Source organism: Ornithodoros turicata, chromosome 6, assembly GCF_037126465.1.
Source record: "Ornithodoros turicata isolate Travis chromosome 6, ASM3712646v1, whole genome shotgun sequence".
In the NCBI taxonomy this organism is placed as follows: Eukaryota; Metazoa; Arthropoda; class Arachnida; order Ixodida; family Argasidae; genus Ornithodoros; species Ornithodoros turicata.
Window position 1 is genome coordinate 9,897,178 of NC_088206.1, and position 20,288 is coordinate 9,917,465.

Genomic DNA, 20,288 nt, shown 5'->3' on the forward strand with positions numbered 1-20,288 from the left:
GAGGCTGTGCCGTCTGGTGGTCACCTTCGGTTCACACCGTACAGTTCATCATAATAGCTTTCAGTTGATCACATTTGTTACAACAGGTCACATCAGTTGGTCACAGTTGGTCACAGGTTGTTGGTCTCTCAGTTCACAGCGTTGTCTATTTCTTCTTTGCTGTCAGAGAATACCTAGGAAGTCACTCTCCTTCAAGAAAGCTAGGACTATGCTTTGTGTTGCACGCCGCGTTAACATTAGTCCAGTAGGGTAAATGAGTGACTCCAGAAGGAGGTCTGAGTGACCTATTGGTTGCTCATTCTTACCATTAGACATTTGGAGTGAATGCATGCACTGCATGTTCTGCAGTGAAGCAAGATATGTTCTATATTTTCTTCGACATCACAGGTGTTGCACAGCGCATCTTTACTTCGTCCTGTGATGTAGAAGACGTCCTTAGACTTTGCGCTTAGAGTTCGCAATCTCATTAGAAGCGAATGTTCTTCCCTCATGAAACCCTTTGTGATGCGGAAGGGGGGGGGGGAAGCTGTTTGCATCGCTGTCCTGGCATCGGTGTGAAAGCGCCATACATGTTCATTTATGCATTTACGATGCATGGGGCGCTTAAAAGTCGTATTCCAGATTTCTTTCAGTATATATGTTATGAAAAGTTAGGAACAGCTCCTTCCTTAACACGTTGACAATACTGTATTTCGCCATTTTCCTATACTGTCGGAGCGTAGATTAAGGCTTGAAATTAATTCTGGAAGGCGTATTTACTAGAAGTGTAATAGCATAAGTGCATGTTACGTCTCGAATTTTAAAAGCGCAGTACATCAAATAACGTAACAAAGTTCCTACTGCTGCGCAACTACGTAAACGTATAATACTATATGGGGCCGTTTGGTACATGACTTGGAGCGGGGCGATGCTAGTATAGTCTTGTCCCGTATGTCGCCTCTCTCCAAGTCATACGTAAACTTGCATGCATACACGAAGCATACTGGTGCTATTGCTGGGCCTTTGGAAGTGCTATATGGCGGCGCTTGCATTGCTTTTAACACTTTTCACGATTTCACGATGAAGAAAGAGATATATAAATGAATCTGCATAATTTTTTAGCGCTTATACAACGTCCTCCAACGCACAGTTGCGCTCCCGAAGCATGTACCTAATCTTAGTAACCCTGCACGTTGCTTCAGTTCGGTTCCCTCCAGTTTAGTTAGAGTTGAACTAAGCTTCACAAAAGTTATTCCCTACAATTTGGTACATTGAACTATATCGCACAACGTTCGTCTAAAAGATCGAGCTATGCGTTACCAGACAATTTCCGTGTTCAAATTTCAAGTTTCTGTTCTGCACGCGGTGTAGTCGATTCCAAACTGTATCAACTATACTATTAGCACCGTTCGAACATCTCTGCTACAGATCAAATTTTACCTAAATTTTTCCTGTGGCTTCAGGCGAATCCTCTCGCAGACGCAGTCTAATACCTGTTCAGTCTGTGTTCTCGAAATTCCTAGACAATATCGACCTATACCCGTTCATTCTCTGCTTCGTCCTTTCCGAAGCAGTGTTCAAAAGTGGGACTTCTCAGCGTACAGCGAAATAAATTAGCCATATAACAGCACTGCGCTGTGAAGCAGCAAAAAAAATGCGGAACGCAGCTCCCTCTTAACGCAGCCCTTTCTTACTAACGTGAGATACGACACAAACTTTTGCTCACTGGCAGCTCACTCCTACCCCGAAAATAAATAAAAGGAAGAAACTGGAAGGCTGGAAGTTAACTAAGCGAGCCTGCCTCATGGCTGTCATCTGCTCGCTCCTGCACTCGATTTATTTCTTTGCACGCAGGTTATAGAGTGCTGCATAGTATAAGAAAACATTCTCGGATCTCGTCACAGACTATTAACGTTGTCGGGTTCCTATACGCAAGAATGTGCAGTGAAACGAGAAATTGGAGTTTTTGCGAGAAGCTGATTTCTGTCATGTGTGTGTGTGTGTATGCGAGTGCGTATGCCGCATCTTTTTCATCGTCATCCCACTCATGTACTAACCCACAGGCACTGAGGTATGGTACCGCAATTGTTGCGGTGAATCACCTCATCCCATTTCTTGCCTTTTCTTTTTTTCTTTTTTTTTCTGTCTCTGTGGCAACTTGCCGCCCGTCTCGGCAGGCAGACAGCCCTCTCTTTCTTATTTTTTTTATTTCTTTAGATAAACGATACCTCCCCCCCCCATAATCATTCATGTAGTTGTTGTTGTTGTTCATTTCGGAAGGAAAAAAATATGAACATATATAGACGTTCGGCGACTTTTCCTTGTTTTAAGGCATTTGGCGACTTGTCGAGTGTTCTCAACCGATCGTTACCGCTTTCTATTTCCTTCTCAATTTTCTTAGACACTATGGAGTGCATAAGCACAGGGGGTAGCAAGTGCCGGTCCCTTAAAAAGAGGAGGAAACTCACGTCCTTATAGTTTGTGTTCTTATCATCATTATCACCCACAGAGCAACTGTGGTGTCAACTGCGTCCCTTTCGTAGGGGAGCAAAGACAAACAGCGTAGACGACAGTACAGAGCTGCCAGCAGTATTCTTGAAAAAGCGGTGATACTGAATATATGTGGCCTCATGGAGAAAAAAAAAAAAGCATCAAACACAAAATAGGAAAAGTGCAAAAACTTTTTAGCTGTCATGGGGGAGCTCATTCGTTTCTGAACATCGTACAGGGTGTCCCACCGAAAAAGGACCAGGGGCTAAAGAAACAACGGAGTGCTGGACGCACATGGAACCAACTGCACATGTTTGGAAGTTGTGTGGTCTATCCAAAAATATCTTTTTCAGAAAAAAAATCCGTTCGATAGATCGTCCGCAAAAAAATCGTTAAGGAACACCTTTTTTTTTTCTCTATTTTGTTCATCGCGCATCTTCGAAGTTTGTGGGTATGTTTGTGTGCGTGCATGTCCAGGTATTTTCTTTATCTCTTTCTCTCTCGCGGTAGATCTTGTTATTACAGCACTTATCGCTCAATATTATTTTCTTCTAATATGTTACAAGCTGGATCAGGAAAGTGCCACTTTAATATAGCGGTGAAATAAATCGAATATTGTAGTTTTCCCAAGATTACAGCCCGGGTTTGAAAATATACCTTCAAGGGGATATATATATGTTTATACCATGAGATGCAAATAATATACCTTCAGGGAGGCATAAGATAATATACCTTAAGGGAGGCATAAAGTTACTACACCTCGAAGGAGGTATAGCGTTTATACATCAAAAGGTATGCGCTCTGGGACGAGCCGTTTATATACCCTAAGAGGTATTTTTTTTTCTAACAGTGCAGTTTCTTTGAGTTATTACAGCAGGGGGACGATAATGACGGTGCTCATGGGATAGCCATCGTAGCACCCTAGTGCGTGTCTTTACGACCAACACGAACTATTGTTTGCTCAGCGCAAGATCGCGAGTTCAATCCCGGCAGAGTATATACGGTAGCAATGTGGGAGAGGTAAACATTGCCTCCAGCACCGGAATAGCAAGCCCACATCGTGGCTAATCTTTCCCTTCTCTTTCTTTCTTTTCTTTTTTTTTTTACTTTGCATTAAACATATCCCCCCCAGCACCGTGTGTCGGAGATTTCCGGGGCACGTGAACAGAACCCGAGGTGGTCGAAATTATCCGCAGTCCTACCCTGCAGCACGTGCAGTATGTCGCTACACGAATAGACCGGAACACCTTACGTGTAAATCTGCTCCAATTACCCATTACGAACGATCATAGTGCGCGGAAGCGTTTTCGCGGACACTCTCGCCGAAGACGATGTTATGTCTCGTCGCAACATAGCCGTCCATGAAGCCAACGTAAGACAGGCAGTTAGGCACGATCATTATAGTATCCTTGGTAGCGATGAAATATACGGACGCACACATACGCAGGCGCTAGCTTCGACAGCTCTTCTAATGGCCCGAATTCGTATATATTTTAGCGCTACCAAGGAAGCCGATATGTATCGACATGCCCAAAGGAAAGTCATAACGATCATCACGCTTTAACGTCGAACGGTGCCTAGAGGAAACAGCCCTATATTGACATAATATCTCCGTTACGGGCAAGCACACACTCCCCTAATTGCCCCCTCGATGTTTCACGAGCAATCGATAGGACAACTTGCCGTGCTCCCTACGTTATACAGGAGTAATTAGCGCCGTGAAGTGCAGCGAAACAAAAGGGGAATAAAACCAAGCATGAGATTAAAAAGGAAACAGGTGATCAGCTTTCGTGACCTGGACGCGAGACGATTTCGACTACACGATCGTCATGCTGGCCCGTAATTTTCATTTGCGGGTTCAAGAATGATTCAGCGAAAAAAAAAAGAAAGACGTAGAAAAGAAGAAGAAGAAGAGGAGGAGGAGGAGCGTACGAAGGAGCATGCTCCTGCAGGTGCTTCTATGATTGAATACTGAAGCGGAAGTAATATCGTGACGGATTCTTCGTCTCCGGACACACACGGGGTTATAGAGTTCCGGGTTTTCGGAGTTTAATATTTTCTGGGAAATCGGAAGTTTTTGGTCGTTTATTTTTATTTCTTTATTTATTTATTTTTTTTTGCAACTGAGTTAATATCCGACACCTGAGGAGAAACACTTCGAATATGACATCCACAAAAATAATTTGAAGCTGCTCTGAAAAAAAGAAAAAAAGACGCTTCTGTTGTGCGGCATTTCCAGTACTGGGAAATGACTGAAGATTCCCATAAAATCTTCATTAAAGCAATCGTGCATCACTAGGGATAGTTTCATACGTCAACGCGTCAACCACACCTTCGATGTATCACGTAGCGTTGCTCACTCAGAATTCTTCAGAAAGTCATTCTTCCCATTAGCCGAATTCGAGTGGAACCGCCCTACTCCAGTACATAGTGGATATTGTTTACCCCATTGTCTTTCGGAAACATCTCAATCCTCATTCATTTTTCTAGTAGCCAACTACCTTTCCGTTCCATCGTCATGTTTTCTTAGTGATAATTAATTCACTCTTATTCGTATCAAGCGAGTATTCGTAGTATTTATTCGGTGTTCTTAATAATGTATTAACACCTACTGTATTGTGTTTAAAATTTTTATTACCCATGTAATGACCCTCATTGTCCTTTTGGTCTTTGAATAATATATAAATACATAAAAATAATATGTCCTCGCGTCGAGTAGAGTCACTATGTAAGGTGCCCCAGGGTCGTGGGGTATCCTATTCAGTGACCTCAATGCCGAGGTGGCCTTATAGGTAGGGTTCCGCGTTTTCGATGTGTATTTTTGGGCGGACTCGGCGTATGTTTTTCGATGTTTATTGATTTTCGCGAAATCGGAGTTTTTCGATGTTTTTCCTAGTGTACAAGTGCTAGTTTTCCTGTTTGCAAGTGCTGCAAGAAATGACCGGAAGGCGTTTGCTTACCTTGTTCGTTACGAGGATTCTTCAGATTCACGTGGCGCCGCGATTGCACGTGCTCCGATATGCACGCCGCACCTCTTCCACAGCCCGCATTAACTGTCACGCGACAATACTTGCATACGACAACACCTTCCTTGCCTGAGAGTTCAAAATCTTGATTTCCGCAAACGTAGTCCGAGGCCACCAGCTCCGGTGGCGCAGCGGTAACGCGTGCGCTTGGAGACTGGGAGGTCCGCGGTTCGAATCCCCGGGCCGGCTGTGCCGTCTGGGGTTTTTCCTGGGTTTCCCTCAGATGTGTAATAGGCGTATGCCGGCACAGTTCCCCTGAAGTCGGCCCATGGACGCAGCTATCCTCCCCCCGAGCGGATTCCGCTCGGTCTTCCACTTCACCCATTCCTCTCCTCCTCTCCACCACCTTTCCCTTCCCGAGAAACATGTCGCCTAATCAGGCAGGCAGACCTCTCGGGTTCCTCCCAACGACACTCCTCCTCCTCCTCCTCCTCCTAGTCCGAGGCCCTCTTCCTTTTTCTTCCCATCTCGGGTGCCCCGGAAAGACAGGACCGCCGTATGTGGAAAGTGGAGGTGTATGTAATGTCGCAACCTCTCCACTAAACAACAAAAGGCCGGCTACCGAGATTCTGCTTGACGTCACGTCCCTAAAAGGTTCACAAGCACGGTGGGGCACCTACAATGGCAGAAGAATGAGATTGCGACCGGCGCACCCGATCGGGGACAAAGGGATTGATCCTGGAACGCTCAATGTGGTCGCAGGTCACCCCAACCCTAGCAAATACCAATAAAAGAAGAGTAATAAAGGAAAGCATGCTTGGCATGTTGGAATCTTAAGCTGGGCAGCAATTTAACTGTCATGGCTCCTTCGAATGTTCCTCTGTATTCGATGTTTTTCGATTAAAACCGAATGAGGGAAAATTTAACCGGCGTATGTTTTTCGGTGCTTTTCGATTAAAACCGAAAACGCAGAACCCTACTTATAGGCAAGGACGTAGCCCACCCGTATTACATGTATGCTTCGGGCATTGTTAGATGAAAGACTTGCAGAGTGGATTTGGGTGCATAGCGTTACGCTTTCTCGTCGTGGAAGCTGCTAACCCGCCATGTGGCAGCATGGACACCAAAAGAAAACGAATCCCATCATAAATCCATAATCATTTCCCTCTCTCTATTATTCGTCAACATCAACATCATTTTGCTGATATCTCTGCAGGTGTAACACCCAAAACCGGAGTTTTTCGTATACAGGGTGTTTTTTTTTTTTAATCCGTTACAGAATCTTTATAAAAAGCCATGAGAGCAGCATATATGTGTCTGTTTTGCAGTTGAATTCTACGGCCAGGCTGACATCGTCACGAAGAAAGTATGCAACTGGAAGACGACTAATTACCTAACATTCATTAACTAACTCTTGGGATAACAGGCAAAACCAGGATGAGAGACTATCGTAGTTGAAAGACGTAGTTGAAAACTTAGATTCGACGTTTAAAAAATTCTGAAACACGCACCTGCCTTACGCGTCACGGTTTCGGTTTTCGACTCATTTACATATCAAAATTCGGGGGTGGATATCTTCACGCACGTGCGTGTTTCAGGATTTAAAAAAAAAACGTGGAATGACTTTCAGCTTAAGGAGTTCCTTAACGAATTTTGAGTAATTAGTTATCTTGAGTTGCATACTTTCGTCGAGAGAATGTCAGCCTGGCCGTAGAACAATTGCGAAAACGACAGCTATGCGGCTCTCACTGCTTTTCTTTTTCTAAAAATTCTGTAACGGATAAAAAAAAACGTGCTGAATATTAAAAAACATTTCCATAAAATAATTTTATAACCTAGTTATAAAATATGCTGTTTGAGGTTACTTTTGAAGAACAAACCGTTCGGCTTGTTGGCGTTGTATACTTGAGTAGGTTGAAGTATATGAAGATTAAATACGGCCTTTGAGTGCTTCTGCTCGCACCTTTGCAGTCGAATCTGCTTAAGTAAGCTATTTTTGCTCTTACAACCCGAATACTAATCCGATGCTTAACGTCTCCCCCTTTCCTTTATGCTTTATCCTGCTACACCCACTCTACCCCTTTCCTGTCTCCTGTTTTTGTTTGTTCTCTTTTTCCTAGCTCTTTTTTTTTTCACCCACAAACGCATTTTGGAGTAGTCAGCTCTGACTGGGTCGGTACTAACCTCTCCATATTTTTCTTTCCTTTTCCAATCCAATCTAATCCCAAATATTCGCCGATTGATATACATATACAAATAGGTTGCACGTGATCCCAGCAAGTCGAAATCGGGAAACCAACAAAGTCGCGAAACCCCCAGCAGGCAAAATCTGCATCAGTTGCGGCGCAGCGCTCGCAGCAGCTGTCACCAACGTGAAAAATATTTATCGTGTTAGAAATTTCACCGACTGTCTACATGTTTTCAGCTTCTAAGATAAAGACAATGCACTCTATTCCTCACTAATTTCAAAGCTACAATTTTAGATTGAGTGTCAAAAGTACTGCACATCTGTCTGCTGTTTGTTACCCATACCGGGCATCTGAAACTAAAAACGGACGGAACTTCGCATCAGGAACAGGAACGGGAACTGCTATCGCGCGAGAGGAAACAAGAACGAAATGTTTCTTGGGAAACGGAAACACACAAGCAGAAGTAAACAAACTAATCCGAAGCTGAGAGCAATTAAGCGTAAGCGCTTGAGATCCGTTCGGAGCGCCCCTTCTTGTTCAACCGAGAAAGGCGGGTTCAGCCGGAACTCCATTGTCGTTACTTCCGGTTCTTGCAATGCGCAGCAGCAATGGACACGTTAAAGTTGGTGCTTCGGGAACGTTCCCTCTCTTTGAGGATCATTCCTTCAAAGCGCGTTCCGATGCGCGTTTCTCTGCGCGTTCCTGTGCGCGTTCCGGTGCGCGTTCCGGTGCGCGTCCCAGGTGCACTCTGCTGCGTGCCCTTTGTCTCATGCCAGGGAACAGTGGTACCACTTCTGGCCCCTGACGCATATCTCGGTGTAGGCGCCGTTCAGCGGCTTCAATTCTCCCGCCTTCGCCGTATTTACCGAACGCAGACGACAGAAGAAAGCTCGATTTGTGGATCGCGTGCCAAGCACTCGGCTTCCGGAGAGCTTCGCAAGCACCATTAAGTGGAGTCACCGGTACGTTCCCCTGAGAACCCGAGAAAGGATTCTCGGGAGCCCGCTTAACGAGTCTCACTGGTATTGACTAATGCGTCTGATGACTTCCCTTAGGCTCTTGGCTTGAACGTGACGGACAGACTCAGAAAACAATCTTGATTACGTCTGCTGCTTCTGTATTCATAACACTGTGTCACATGATCGCAGGGCGCAATAAAATTAAATCAACTATTAGATACAGTCCAGCAAGTTGTGTACGCACGTTTGCGCTACTTGGAGTTCTAGCGTCCTTAGCTTGAGTAACTTCTGGCTACAACTCTTGCATCAAATATGCTACCGAGCGAAAGTCGTTTCCGTCACCCGCATCGCGTGGGTCCTGTGGTTCCTTTTCTTTCCTTGTCTTTTCCTGTTTCTTGTACTATGGCTCCTTTACCTCGACAATGGACGTGGCAGACCCAAACATACATTCACACTTTTTGCAAGTAGACTTTGTAATGCATCCTCCGACGACCTAGGCAGACCCTGGAGAACGGGTAGATGGTATCCTAGCATTTGATAAATCAAAGAACAGTGATCAAGGAACACTGATGCTCAAGAGGATCCCCAGCGAGATTCAGCCAAAGCCTTAAGCACATTGATTCGTGCATTTGCTTTTTCCCAAAGTCTAGAGACCTCAGCCGACCAGGACAGAGGCCGATCCAGTATGACACCTAGGAACCTGTGCGATGTCACTCTGCACATCGCGCAATCTCCAACGGTTAGCTGTAAATCAGCTAACTCTAACCTCTTCCTCGTAAACTGTAGGAAAACTGTCTTGTCCTCTGCGGCTCGCCCGAAGGGAAGAAACTCTCGTACATCGTTTACGGTTAAACGTAGCCCGAACACCGTGACTACCATTCAAGATGGATTCTTGTGCAATTTCTCGTCTCGACGGACCTCTTTGACATATTGTGACGCTCTTTGTTTTTAGTGGCTTGAGACTTCGCTTTTGGTGCCAAGCTAGGTGATGATGTTCTCATTTATTCTTTCAAAGTGTTTCAAAGCGTCGAGGTTAGTGTAGTCTCCCTTTCTTTTATTAATAACGCGTCCTGGAGTAGCCAGTCCCGAGTGGCTCGAGACTACCATCTCCATTTTTCAATCAATCAATGGGCCAACTTAACTCCTCAGCATGCGCAGCCTGCAGTGTGGAAACAGACACAGCGCATATACTACTGCACTGTATAGGCGCTACAACACTGCCCGCGACGCCCTCAAAAGGCGCCTGACTGCTTTGCGACACGCACACATCGACCTTCCGGTATTACTTGGCCCTGTGCGCCACTCCCGTCAGTAGTGCATCACTTGTGCTTTGCTCGGCTTCCGCCCCGACGACAGACCTCATGAACCAATTATGATTTGACCTGGGAGTGACTCCAGCACCAAATTAAACAGCAAAGGACTGAGAACTCCACCCCTGTGGAACCCCTGATGGCTGCACATGATGATAGCTGTCCCCACTTTCCGTACGCATGAAAACTGTTCTTCCGTCCAGGTACGCAGCCATCCGCGGTAGAGGTCGCCCGACAATTTTATTTCCATACAATACGCGCAATACATGCGCATGGCTAACAGTATCGTAAGCCCTCTTGGTATCCAACAACAACAACAAGAAATAAGTAATGATTATGTAGTGGGCGCCGCTGAGGCAGCATCCAAGAAGACCGCCAAGAAGTGTAGACTGAAAACCTTATGTTGTATAGTAGAATGTGGTTTTATGCGAACTAAAACTGTTACCGTACGCAATAGATGGGAGGGGGGGGGGGGGCGGAGGGTAATGGCAGCGTCGGCTCGCCGTTGTTGGCCACGTAGAAGTGGCCGGGCGTCGTCACAACTATAGCAAAAAAGTGAGAAAAAGAAGAAGAGGATGGGTGGAGGGTGGAGGGTGGAGATGCGTAGGGGGTGCGTGAGTTCGTCGGGGAGAGCAAAGTGTTAGAGGGGTCGTTGAGCAAGACCCGCCTTCTGCAGAAAGAGCATAAGGTACGCAATACATAGATGTGAGCATGTAGGCACATTTCATGTGCGAATGAATTGTTTAGCAGAAAATTGATCAAAGGAACCTCGACGATATACTGAAAACATTTGTAATCACCTTGAACGCGTTCCAGGGGGCTAATACATTCAGCATAGAGTATGAAGAGTGTCAACCAAACCATGATCTCGAGAACGGAGATGTTACAGAGACACTGAGGCAGCGTTCACAGGGGCAACTTTTTCCAGCAACTATGAGCAATTCTCTCGTTGCTGGCAGTCGTCCGACATCGGTAACCGCCAGCAACCCGAATTGCTCGGAATCACCTCCCGAATGAAAACTTGATAAATTACTCGTGCACCGGCCAATCAGCGGGGGGGGGGGGGGGGTGAACTGCCACGTGACTGCCGAAGGGGTGGTGTGATTTCGTTCGTGGGTTCATGAGTTCAAACCCTGCAGATGCAGCTGATATAAGTTAACGTCACGCAAACATGTCAATGGCCTTTTTTAAAAATCATGATAAGCAGAAATTTGCTGTCCAAAACTAACTACAAACTTTGGTCTACATAAACTGACCAAAATTTGATAAGCAGAAACTAAAGCCGCAGTTCGACGCCATTTTTGTGTGTGAACTGCGCCCGAATGAAAGAAAATATGGCAACAATCGTATAAGAAAATTCATTAAATTCCTATGGGAACCATTTTCTGTCGAGAGCTTCAGAATCACTTCATGGTACCCTTACGGCAGGTGTCCTCAAAACCATGTCTATCCATGTGGCACAGCACGAATGACATTATGCGCCAGTCTAAGCTCCTCAATTATATGTTTCGCATATTCCGATCTTTTAATTCCCCGCTATCGCACAGACCGTGAAACGCTGAAGCAAGGGGGACCATTTAGAGCGATTTCGTTGCAGCGCAGAGCTCCATTGTCTATGCAGCTCCGGCGTAATTGTACCCCTCAAAAGATGAAGCGAACTCGAGCTCGTAAAATAAAACTTGGTAACAGGACTCCCATTATATAAAAGACAGTTTCCAAACTTATCTTTCTTTCTTTTTTAGCAGGCGTGCACTTGGGCGTCACCTGCACATTTCCTTTCAACGTTCCTCAGAATTCCTCTATCGTGACACATTAAACGAGAAGTCAGAGTTGGAATTTTGATCGTGCTCCTGCGGCCGTGCGGCGCCTTTAGAGCCGCAGCAAATTTATCGCCCGTTTAACCGCATCATCATCTGACTTTTCATTGTCGCTCTCCTCTCTCGGTGACAGCGGCGGTGAATCGCCCTCCTCGTCGTCATCCAATGTATGTGTGTGTGGGTGTCGGTGACAGTCACTCAATTGATCTTTTTTTGTTTCCCTTTGTGAAACACTGAGACGGCAATAACGTCGGCGCGTCAGTTTCTACCTTTACAACTGTGAACTCTACTGGTACTTTTCAAACTTAGAAAACTAATCAACTGATTGATAAGTGACTGATTGACAAGTAAGCTGCACGTGCACCGTGCACGTGCAGCCTCTGCACAAGAGATCATCAAGTCTATAATAAATGTTGAGAAGGCGATGTGAACTATCGGTGTCAATCGTTACAATCCCGATTTTTGTTACTCTATTGTGCTTGGCTGACGTTTCCGCTTTCCCCCCTTCTTTTTCTCTTCTAATAAATATATCCCCCTCCCCGATTTCTAGCAGACATTTGGTAGGATAAAAGAAAATTATATTCATATGACATCATTTCAAGTTCACGTAACAGCTGAAAGCAATGCGGAAGAAGATGGAATGTCCCAGCGGGCAGTGGTTCGTGGTCTCACGCTTGGACGGTGCCAGTAGCACTCATGTTGAGGAACACTATCTCTTCTACAACTGTATCACTTCACTGGACCAAATGTGCACCGTGCAAACTATTTCTCACGGGTTTATTCGACTAGCAGAACCGAATTAACCTTTTGCTCCGGGAAAGCGCGAAAACCGTTGCATTGGTTGAACCAGGTCAGGTGTGGAACGGTCCAGCTGCGGGAGGATGGGCAAAAATATTACCTCCAGGGGACGAAGCTTTCTCACCCACGAGCTCACGTGAGGTAAAACGAGCGGAACGATACTGGGAAGAACAGGCGTGGGCACTATACAAATGAGGGCGATAATGTTGGAGAACTTTCCAGATTCGCATTGTCGGTAAGGCCAAGATTACTGCTGCTCTGATTGCTTTTGTTCCGTTTAATTCCGTGTCAGCGCAACGACGCATCTGTGGCTATGAACAGCGTACATACGTGAACAGATGGAGAGAGGACAGCAGGAAGGAGTGTGTGTGGGGGGCGGGGGGGGGGGGCGATAGCAGTGATGGGCAGTAACTGCTTTGAAAGTAGTTCAACTAGAACTACTTGTATGAATAGTAATTGTAACTACAAACTAACTACTTTTTTAAAACAGTAATTAAACTACAGCTTCAGCTACTATGAAGTAGTTTCAATTACTTTTGAACTACATTTTCGGTACAAGGCATAAATGTTGGTGGGAGGTAAGTCAAATGTCTCACTGATCATAACTATCCAACTAAGAACACCAATGCGGAGATTAACGTGCACTAGATTATTGCGCAAGCCAGTATACAGAGAGAGCGAGACCAGAAAACGACCACAAACTTTATCACCGGACCTCATGTGTCCAGCTGTATTAACACCTGTGACACACATGCGTTGTTCTGAGCACCATGGAATATCGAGCACCTTGTATATTTAATTTGCTTACATCTGGCTTCAATGTTAAACGATTTTTGGTACACTTACTCTCAGGTACATTTCCACTGGAGACCCCACACCAGATTTTGCGGACAGACAAAGGGGCTACAAAAGGTAACAAAATTTAAACAAAACAATACCATGTGAAATGGTGCTGGCTAATCGGGTGTCTGGCGCTGCTACTGTAACGGAAGCACTACTTTACATTCACAGTTTTCCCTAAAACTTATGTGCCATCTTGGCATCGGTTCACTGTGGCATTAGTGTATTTAGACTAGAAACCTATGCTGGGTAGATGTAAGGGTTACTGTAGACTGGAAACTGATGCCTTCTTTGCACAACCATCAAGTTATTTGACTAGGACCCTTTAGCTTTTGACGTTCCCAGATAGGATGCGATGAGGGCAGAACCTGCAGACTGCAATGAAGTTTTTGCTTCCTGCTCTCACGTTGTCATCCTTATAGCAGAGTTCAATAACGAAAGAGTCCATCTCGACAACATTAACATTCAAACAGGACGTGAAGAGACACAGCAATGAGCGTGCAAGACACAACATGTTTTTTGCCTAGTTTGGCTTGGATCGCCGTGGCTTCGCGCTTGTCTTCGGCCTCAGCCGTGTCCAACTTGCCGACGGCAGTTTCAGCTTTGACGACGTAGTTAAACTACAATAGTTAACTACAAAAAATGTAGTTTTTCTACTACTGGCTTCTAATTACTCTCCGTTGAGTAGTTCCAATTCGAGCCCTGCACGGATGAGGTTTTTGGCATCCGCATCCGCGCACACATTATCCGCATCCGATCCGCACCGCAGCATACACAACAGTTTACAATCGCATCCGAACCGCTGAGCAGAACGCACCATCCGCATCCGATCCTCAAAATCCGCACGTTTCGAAGGACGCTAGAGACCCGCGGAAGCATGTTGGTATAATTTCGGATGCCTTCATGCTGTTACGGAAGGACTCACAACGACAAGCAAAGGTAAACCTTTCAACAAACGCGATATGGAACGTGTGGAACGCTACCTCGCCGGTGCTCGCGTGGTTCGAGACGCCAGAATGCCTCCTCTCCCGTCTTGGCCGCGCATGGCCAAAGGTGAACCCGAGCATGCGCTCGCTGTCGGCGCGCAATACAAATAAATTGCGGATGGGAAAAATTACAGCACGCGGTATATCCGCATCCAATCTGTTACTGATCCGCTGCTTTCGCATCCGCATCCGAACCGCATCCGACCTCGAGCCACCCGCATCCAATCCGCACACCGCAGAAAGTGCTAAATTTTCATCCGAAACCGCAAGTATCTTGCGGATATCCGCGAATATCCGCTTCCATCCGCGGATGGTGCAGGGCTCTAGTTCCAACAACAACAACAACATAGATGAATGGATGATGATGATGTGTGCTCTAGTTCCAATTACCTTGTAACTACATAGAAAGTAGTTCAATTAGTAGTCAAACTACATGTAGTTCAACTACTGTCCGTCACTGGGCGTTTGTATGAGTCCTGGGACGACTTCAGGGGGAACTGTGCCGACATTCTTCTGGAAAGCCTGCTGGAAAACCCAAGGAAAACCCAGGGAAAACTTCGATCAGCACAGCCGGTGCGGGGACGTTATTGATGTATGAATCTCTACCAATTTCTTGTTCCGAGCCGTTGCTGTTCAGTTGATAACCGAACACTTCATCCAGGGTGTCTTTACATGGTGTTCATTGCTGCATTGGCAGTGGCTGAATCTGTCCTCGTAGACAGCACTCTGTTTTCTATAAGCGATTAGAACGCATTGTCTATTGCACGTGGGACTGATAAATAAGGAATGAGTATCGAATTATAAAAGGACAAGAAAAACAGGGATTTCTTGAACTTCGCTGCTGTCGTATTGCTCAAGGCATGTGGGAATGGATACGCTATGAAACGAAAATTTCCAGATTTTTCTTGTTTCAAATGGGCGACGAAACCTTTGTAAGTTAACGAAATCATTCAACAGCTGGTCGCACCAAGTGCGACCTACGTTTCCATTTTTTTCTTTCTATTTATATTCCTATTCTATTCTATGGTTTATTGTTGACATACACACACACCTTAAACACCAGCTTCACTTAATCCACCATTACCAGTTTCATCAGTAAGTAATGCACAGGAAATTTCCACCAATCTAACAACTACGACTCTATTTTCTAACAATCTAATCTTGCTTATCATTTTGGGAACTTCAAGAAAAGCAGAGTTCTTATTCTAAGTTCCTAAGTGATAAGCAAGATTAGATTGATGGAAAATAAAGTCGTCGTTCTTAGATTGGTTAGATTAGCGTTACATACTGATGACACCATCAAGTGAAACTGGTATTGAAAGTGTGTGTGTGTGTGTCAACAGTTAACCTTCACTTGAGAGTAAGCCGTTTCCGTTGTTTGTCGCTTGTCTTTGTGTTTGTTGTTTGTGTTTGCCGTTGTCTCTTCTCCCTCGTGTTTGCGTCCTTTTTTGCCGCGTTTACTTGTACTACTGTGATATACCAACTTCCCCGCTTTTGTACTTTAGTCGAAAATTATTATCCTGTTCGGTTTTCTCTGCTCTTCGATCCAGCTCTTGCATTGCCTTCCGTACTGGACGCGACAATAACGGGAATTTTGTGGTTTACGCCCTTTTATAACACATACATATAATCTGCCCCTGCATAATTTATTTCAGTGACAGCAATATTTTTGAAGTCGCTGTAGGATACTTAAAAGTCGCCATCTATAAAATGGCGGTTCCGAGCTACTTGCAGATTTCGCTGTACGTTTGTAATGAAAGTTAAACTAAACAGTAATAAATTTCTGCAAGAGTCGTACAAAACGAGTACATATTTAAATCTCATTACACGGTAAAGCGTTTCTCTGTCGCAGTTATCAACATCCACCAAGAAACATTCCGTGCGAAAGTGCGCTTTCTACAACTCCATTCCTTCTCCACCGCCGAACCCAAACTGCTAAACGTATTTCAACCACGACCAGCAAGATTTCGAGCGGTACGGCTACTCGGTCAATGTGCACATCCTTAGATTGCCGCTTTTCGTGCATGACCGCCGTAACCCCATGATACACACGCGCCCGAGAAGCCTGTGTCATAATCAGATTAGATAGCACAGTCACGAGTCATCGAGTGTTGCTTCTTTCCAGTGCGTCTGGAACGTTGCAAGGCAGAACGACAGACCTGCATGCTGTAACCACCCAAGCAGCACAATGTACTGAAAGTCGAGTGCAATAGGGGTGGACGTGTAGGTGGAAGGCCTTGTACAGACCCGTGAAACTAAAGAAAATTGATAAGGCACATACCGTCTACCCCCATTGCACTCGACTTTCAGTACATTGTGTTGCTTGGGCACGCTGACAGGACATGATTAACCTTGCTGCTCGCGCAACGTCTCAAACTTCTTTTGTGCAAAAACGTATTGTGGTTAAAGCAGAAACTTACTCGTTACACACAGGGGTTTCACCTGGGACTTCTCTGCTCTTACGTGTAGCTAAGCGGGAAAAAGAAAAAAAAAAAAAAACTGGAGACAAGAACAATCTTTTCGCATTCCTGAGCGGAATACGAGGGCATCCTGTCATCAAAACCAGAATCTATTTCGCCCCAACTCGTCGTTGGTACGACAGTTGCAGTAATTAGGAATGTACGCACAATGTAATATACTGCTTACAATACTGCAGCAATACAAGACTGCTTCATATTCTTAAAGCCATATAAGCATATTCTATATATTCTATATTCTATTCATATTCTATAATTCTATAAGCATATTCTTAAAACCCTTCATATTAAAATATCTGGCCATTCCCTACGTTGTTGACAATCGTTCGCCGTTGGCATAATAATATATTCGAAAGCTGCATTTTCTCAACAGTGCCGACACAGAACTTGGGTGAACTTCATGTACAGTTCCTCAAAGGTTCCCAGAGCACAATCACTGACTCGGGCATGGCGATGCTGAGAATGAACAATTACAATGAAAAGTTTTCCAGCTCATCAATGTCGCACGCGAAACGCACGTCCGTTCAAGGAACTGATTCCTTCACTTTCGGTGCATCATATGACAATAATCCATATGGAACTGCGCACGCATGCAAAGCTCAATAGAACAATCTTTCGCAGGACAGTGACATTGGTGAACCAACTCTGAGTTAATTCTGGAAAACGAGGAAAGCTAGAAAATGCAGCGAATCGATGAGGGAGTGTTAAGGGAACAGCCTCTGGATGAGAGCCGCCCGATACTTCGAACAAAGACTGCTCTTCTTCCGGGCGGAAGAAGAAGATTCGGTAATCAGAAGAACATGTGTCTGTTGGAAATATCGTCGGCTCTCATCCTTGAGTCTCTTTACTGAACAACCAAGTTCACATTTGATATGTATCGCCTGTATATCGCTGTTCATCTATTACCCTTTTCACACTGCACCCTTTCCCCGCCCACAAAAAGAATAAAGCTGGAACTAGCAATACCTTTTCAACCTCTTACCCTGCACGAACTTATCACGCATGCAACGGACTGTCCGCGACCCGTCACAGAGCCGACCCTTAATCCCGAACTGTGTGCAGAATGGTTTATCCCGTCACAGCGTGCTGGACACGAAAGAACAGCGAGAGATCGGAAAAGCAACGCATTGCGCGCACACACACACGCTATCCGAACTGAAAGAACTTTGATCCACGCCGGGAGCTCGTCCCAGCTGCATGACGGCGTTAGAAGCGCTCCAGCGCCACTCTTGGAATGCGAATGAAACCCTCGCAGTGACTGATGGGGAGCGATAGGATTAAAAGGGTTAGATCCTGGCACAGCTGCGTTGTTAGAATCTGGAGCGTTTGCGGGGTTAGAAGATCGTTATGTCTTTGAGGATGAAAGCGTTTTTCGCGCTTCCGTTCAGGAGCTAGCTGAGATGGCTGGGAACGCTAGTAATGTAGGTTTGTGGTCAACCACGCTACAAAGGCGGTGTATTTACTGGACGGGTCAGACACTTTTTAGCACGGCGGAGGATATGCAATCGCTGGATATTTTTTACGAGGGCTGGCTCATTTCTCAACCAGAGCAGCCATGGCAAACACGCATAATTCGACCATAGAAGAAGACGCTGCTCGTCGTCATCACACTCGGCTTCACAGTTGACTCCGGACGCAGCCGCTAGCACACTGCATGGTATACGCTATGGCAGTGCGTCTCGGTGTGGAAGAGGAGGTAATATGTGGAGAAACCACGTGACAAAGCGCCTGTCCACTCACACGGCAGCAATAAGGAAAGTCTTCTAGGACCCGCCCGGTACTTCATCAGCCGCTTCAGAGATTTGGATTCCATCTTGTGCTACGTCGCAAGTTGTTAATTGCTATGGGGCGTGTCTCACGTGTTTTGAGAAAGAACAGGTGCTCTTTGTTAGAATGAAGCAAAAAAAAAAAAAAGAAATCTAGAATCGGAATAACAAATTGAGGAGGTCGTCCTCGGTAATCGATAAGGCATTTGTTCATCTGTCATCCGAATACTCAACGTCGTGATTAATGATGCGTCCGATTTCGAATACAATTAGATAATTAAAAGGATAACGAAGTGGACGGCTGCGATGTTTTATCTGTGAGATTCAATGCCTACCTGCAAAAGCATGACTGTGCGGCGTTGCTCGGTTTAATGTCATGTTGAAGACAGTTGATATTTCAAGCTCGCTACCCGTTACAGGTTTATCACAAAGAGGACGAACTCAATCTCTCCCTACTATTTTTTTCGCCAGCATCAACATTAACACAGAGGACGACCTACGGAACATGACGGCTGCGGTTCATTAAACGTTTCACTGTCTTCTCTTTTTCACCAATAGGGTTTTGTTCATTAATTTATTTATTTAGGAGACTACTGGCTTGCTGTTCGAAGTCCAAGAAGGAGCGTACAAAAAGCGCAAAATACACACATTCATACACATACATACACACATATACTACATACTTACACATGTCGTGTCTTAAACCCCCGTTTTTGTCTTTTTCTATCACATCACATCACACCTGCCAATGCAGAACACATATATGTGCAACAATTAAATCATCATTATTCCTTAATTGATTAAAATACCGGCTGAAAATTGAAGAATATACCATTTCAACAGGCGGACTGTTCTATTCTTGTACTTCACGAAATAAAAAGTAGTATTTAAAGTAGTCATTCTTTGCAGTTAAAGATCAGTAAGCTACTGACCGGTTTCAGTAGCGTGACCATTATGTACAGATTTTCTTAAAAGGCAGTTAGCTAACCTTATTTTGATAGTCAGCGTGCATGAGCCAAGTCACTGGTTAACCTAATCGCTAATAATATTTTTTCTCCGCTAACCATTAACACATTACGCCGTCATACATAGAAGAAAGATATGCAGTATGAAGTGAGATCGGCCACTAAATCAGCACGTGAAAAAAAAAAAAAAAAAGGATGAACATTTTTTTTCTCGGTAATATATCTACTGTGGTCACTATAATTGGTCACTGGATAACGGTCACTGGACCATAGTGTCTATAGAGAAACTGACATATCGAAGAAGGATTTCAAGCACAAATAAAGCTCACCTCGACGTGTCAGTCAGATTTATCGACAATGTGTAGCACTAATGCAGGCACAAACAGTGAATATGGTGACATACAACCTCTTGTATTACATTTCGATTGAAACCGAGTTAAAGAAACGACATAAGGCGGCTCATAATTATTTGGCCTTCAAACAGATCACGAACTCGACGTGAGCTGTTACGCTGATGCTCCCTTGCCCTCTTATTGATCTCCAGGCTTACTTGAAGTAATACAGCAATCGCGCCTAAGGGCTTTGCTCATACCGCGGCGTACATGTATTATCAAAGCAAACACAACAACTTTCGCATGCGAAATAGATAAGAAGTACGCCCAATGAAAACCGGAGGTTATATCGCTACCCTCCACAGACATTCATCACGCGTGATATATGAGGACCAGTCGGCGATTTATCGGGGG

At 44.9% G+C, this 20,288-nt stretch overlaps 1 protein-coding gene across 8 annotated transcripts in view; it reads right to left on the minus strand.

Annotated features, from left to right (window-relative positions):
• LOC135399023 (trissin receptor-like) overlaps positions 1-20,288 on the minus strand; it is a 456,620-nt gene that overhangs the window by 257,150 nt on the left and 179,182 nt on the right. For 2 of the 8 annotated variants that reach the window (XM_064630655.1, XM_064630650.1), the window contains exon 1: positions 17,778-17,945. The exons of the other annotated variants lie outside the window; for them this stretch is intronic. The gene's annotated coding sequence lies outside the window, so the exon portion shown is untranslated. Of the gene's footprint in view, positions 1-17,777; positions 17,946-20,288 lie in introns of those variants that run through there. 8 annotated transcript variants of the gene reach the window in all.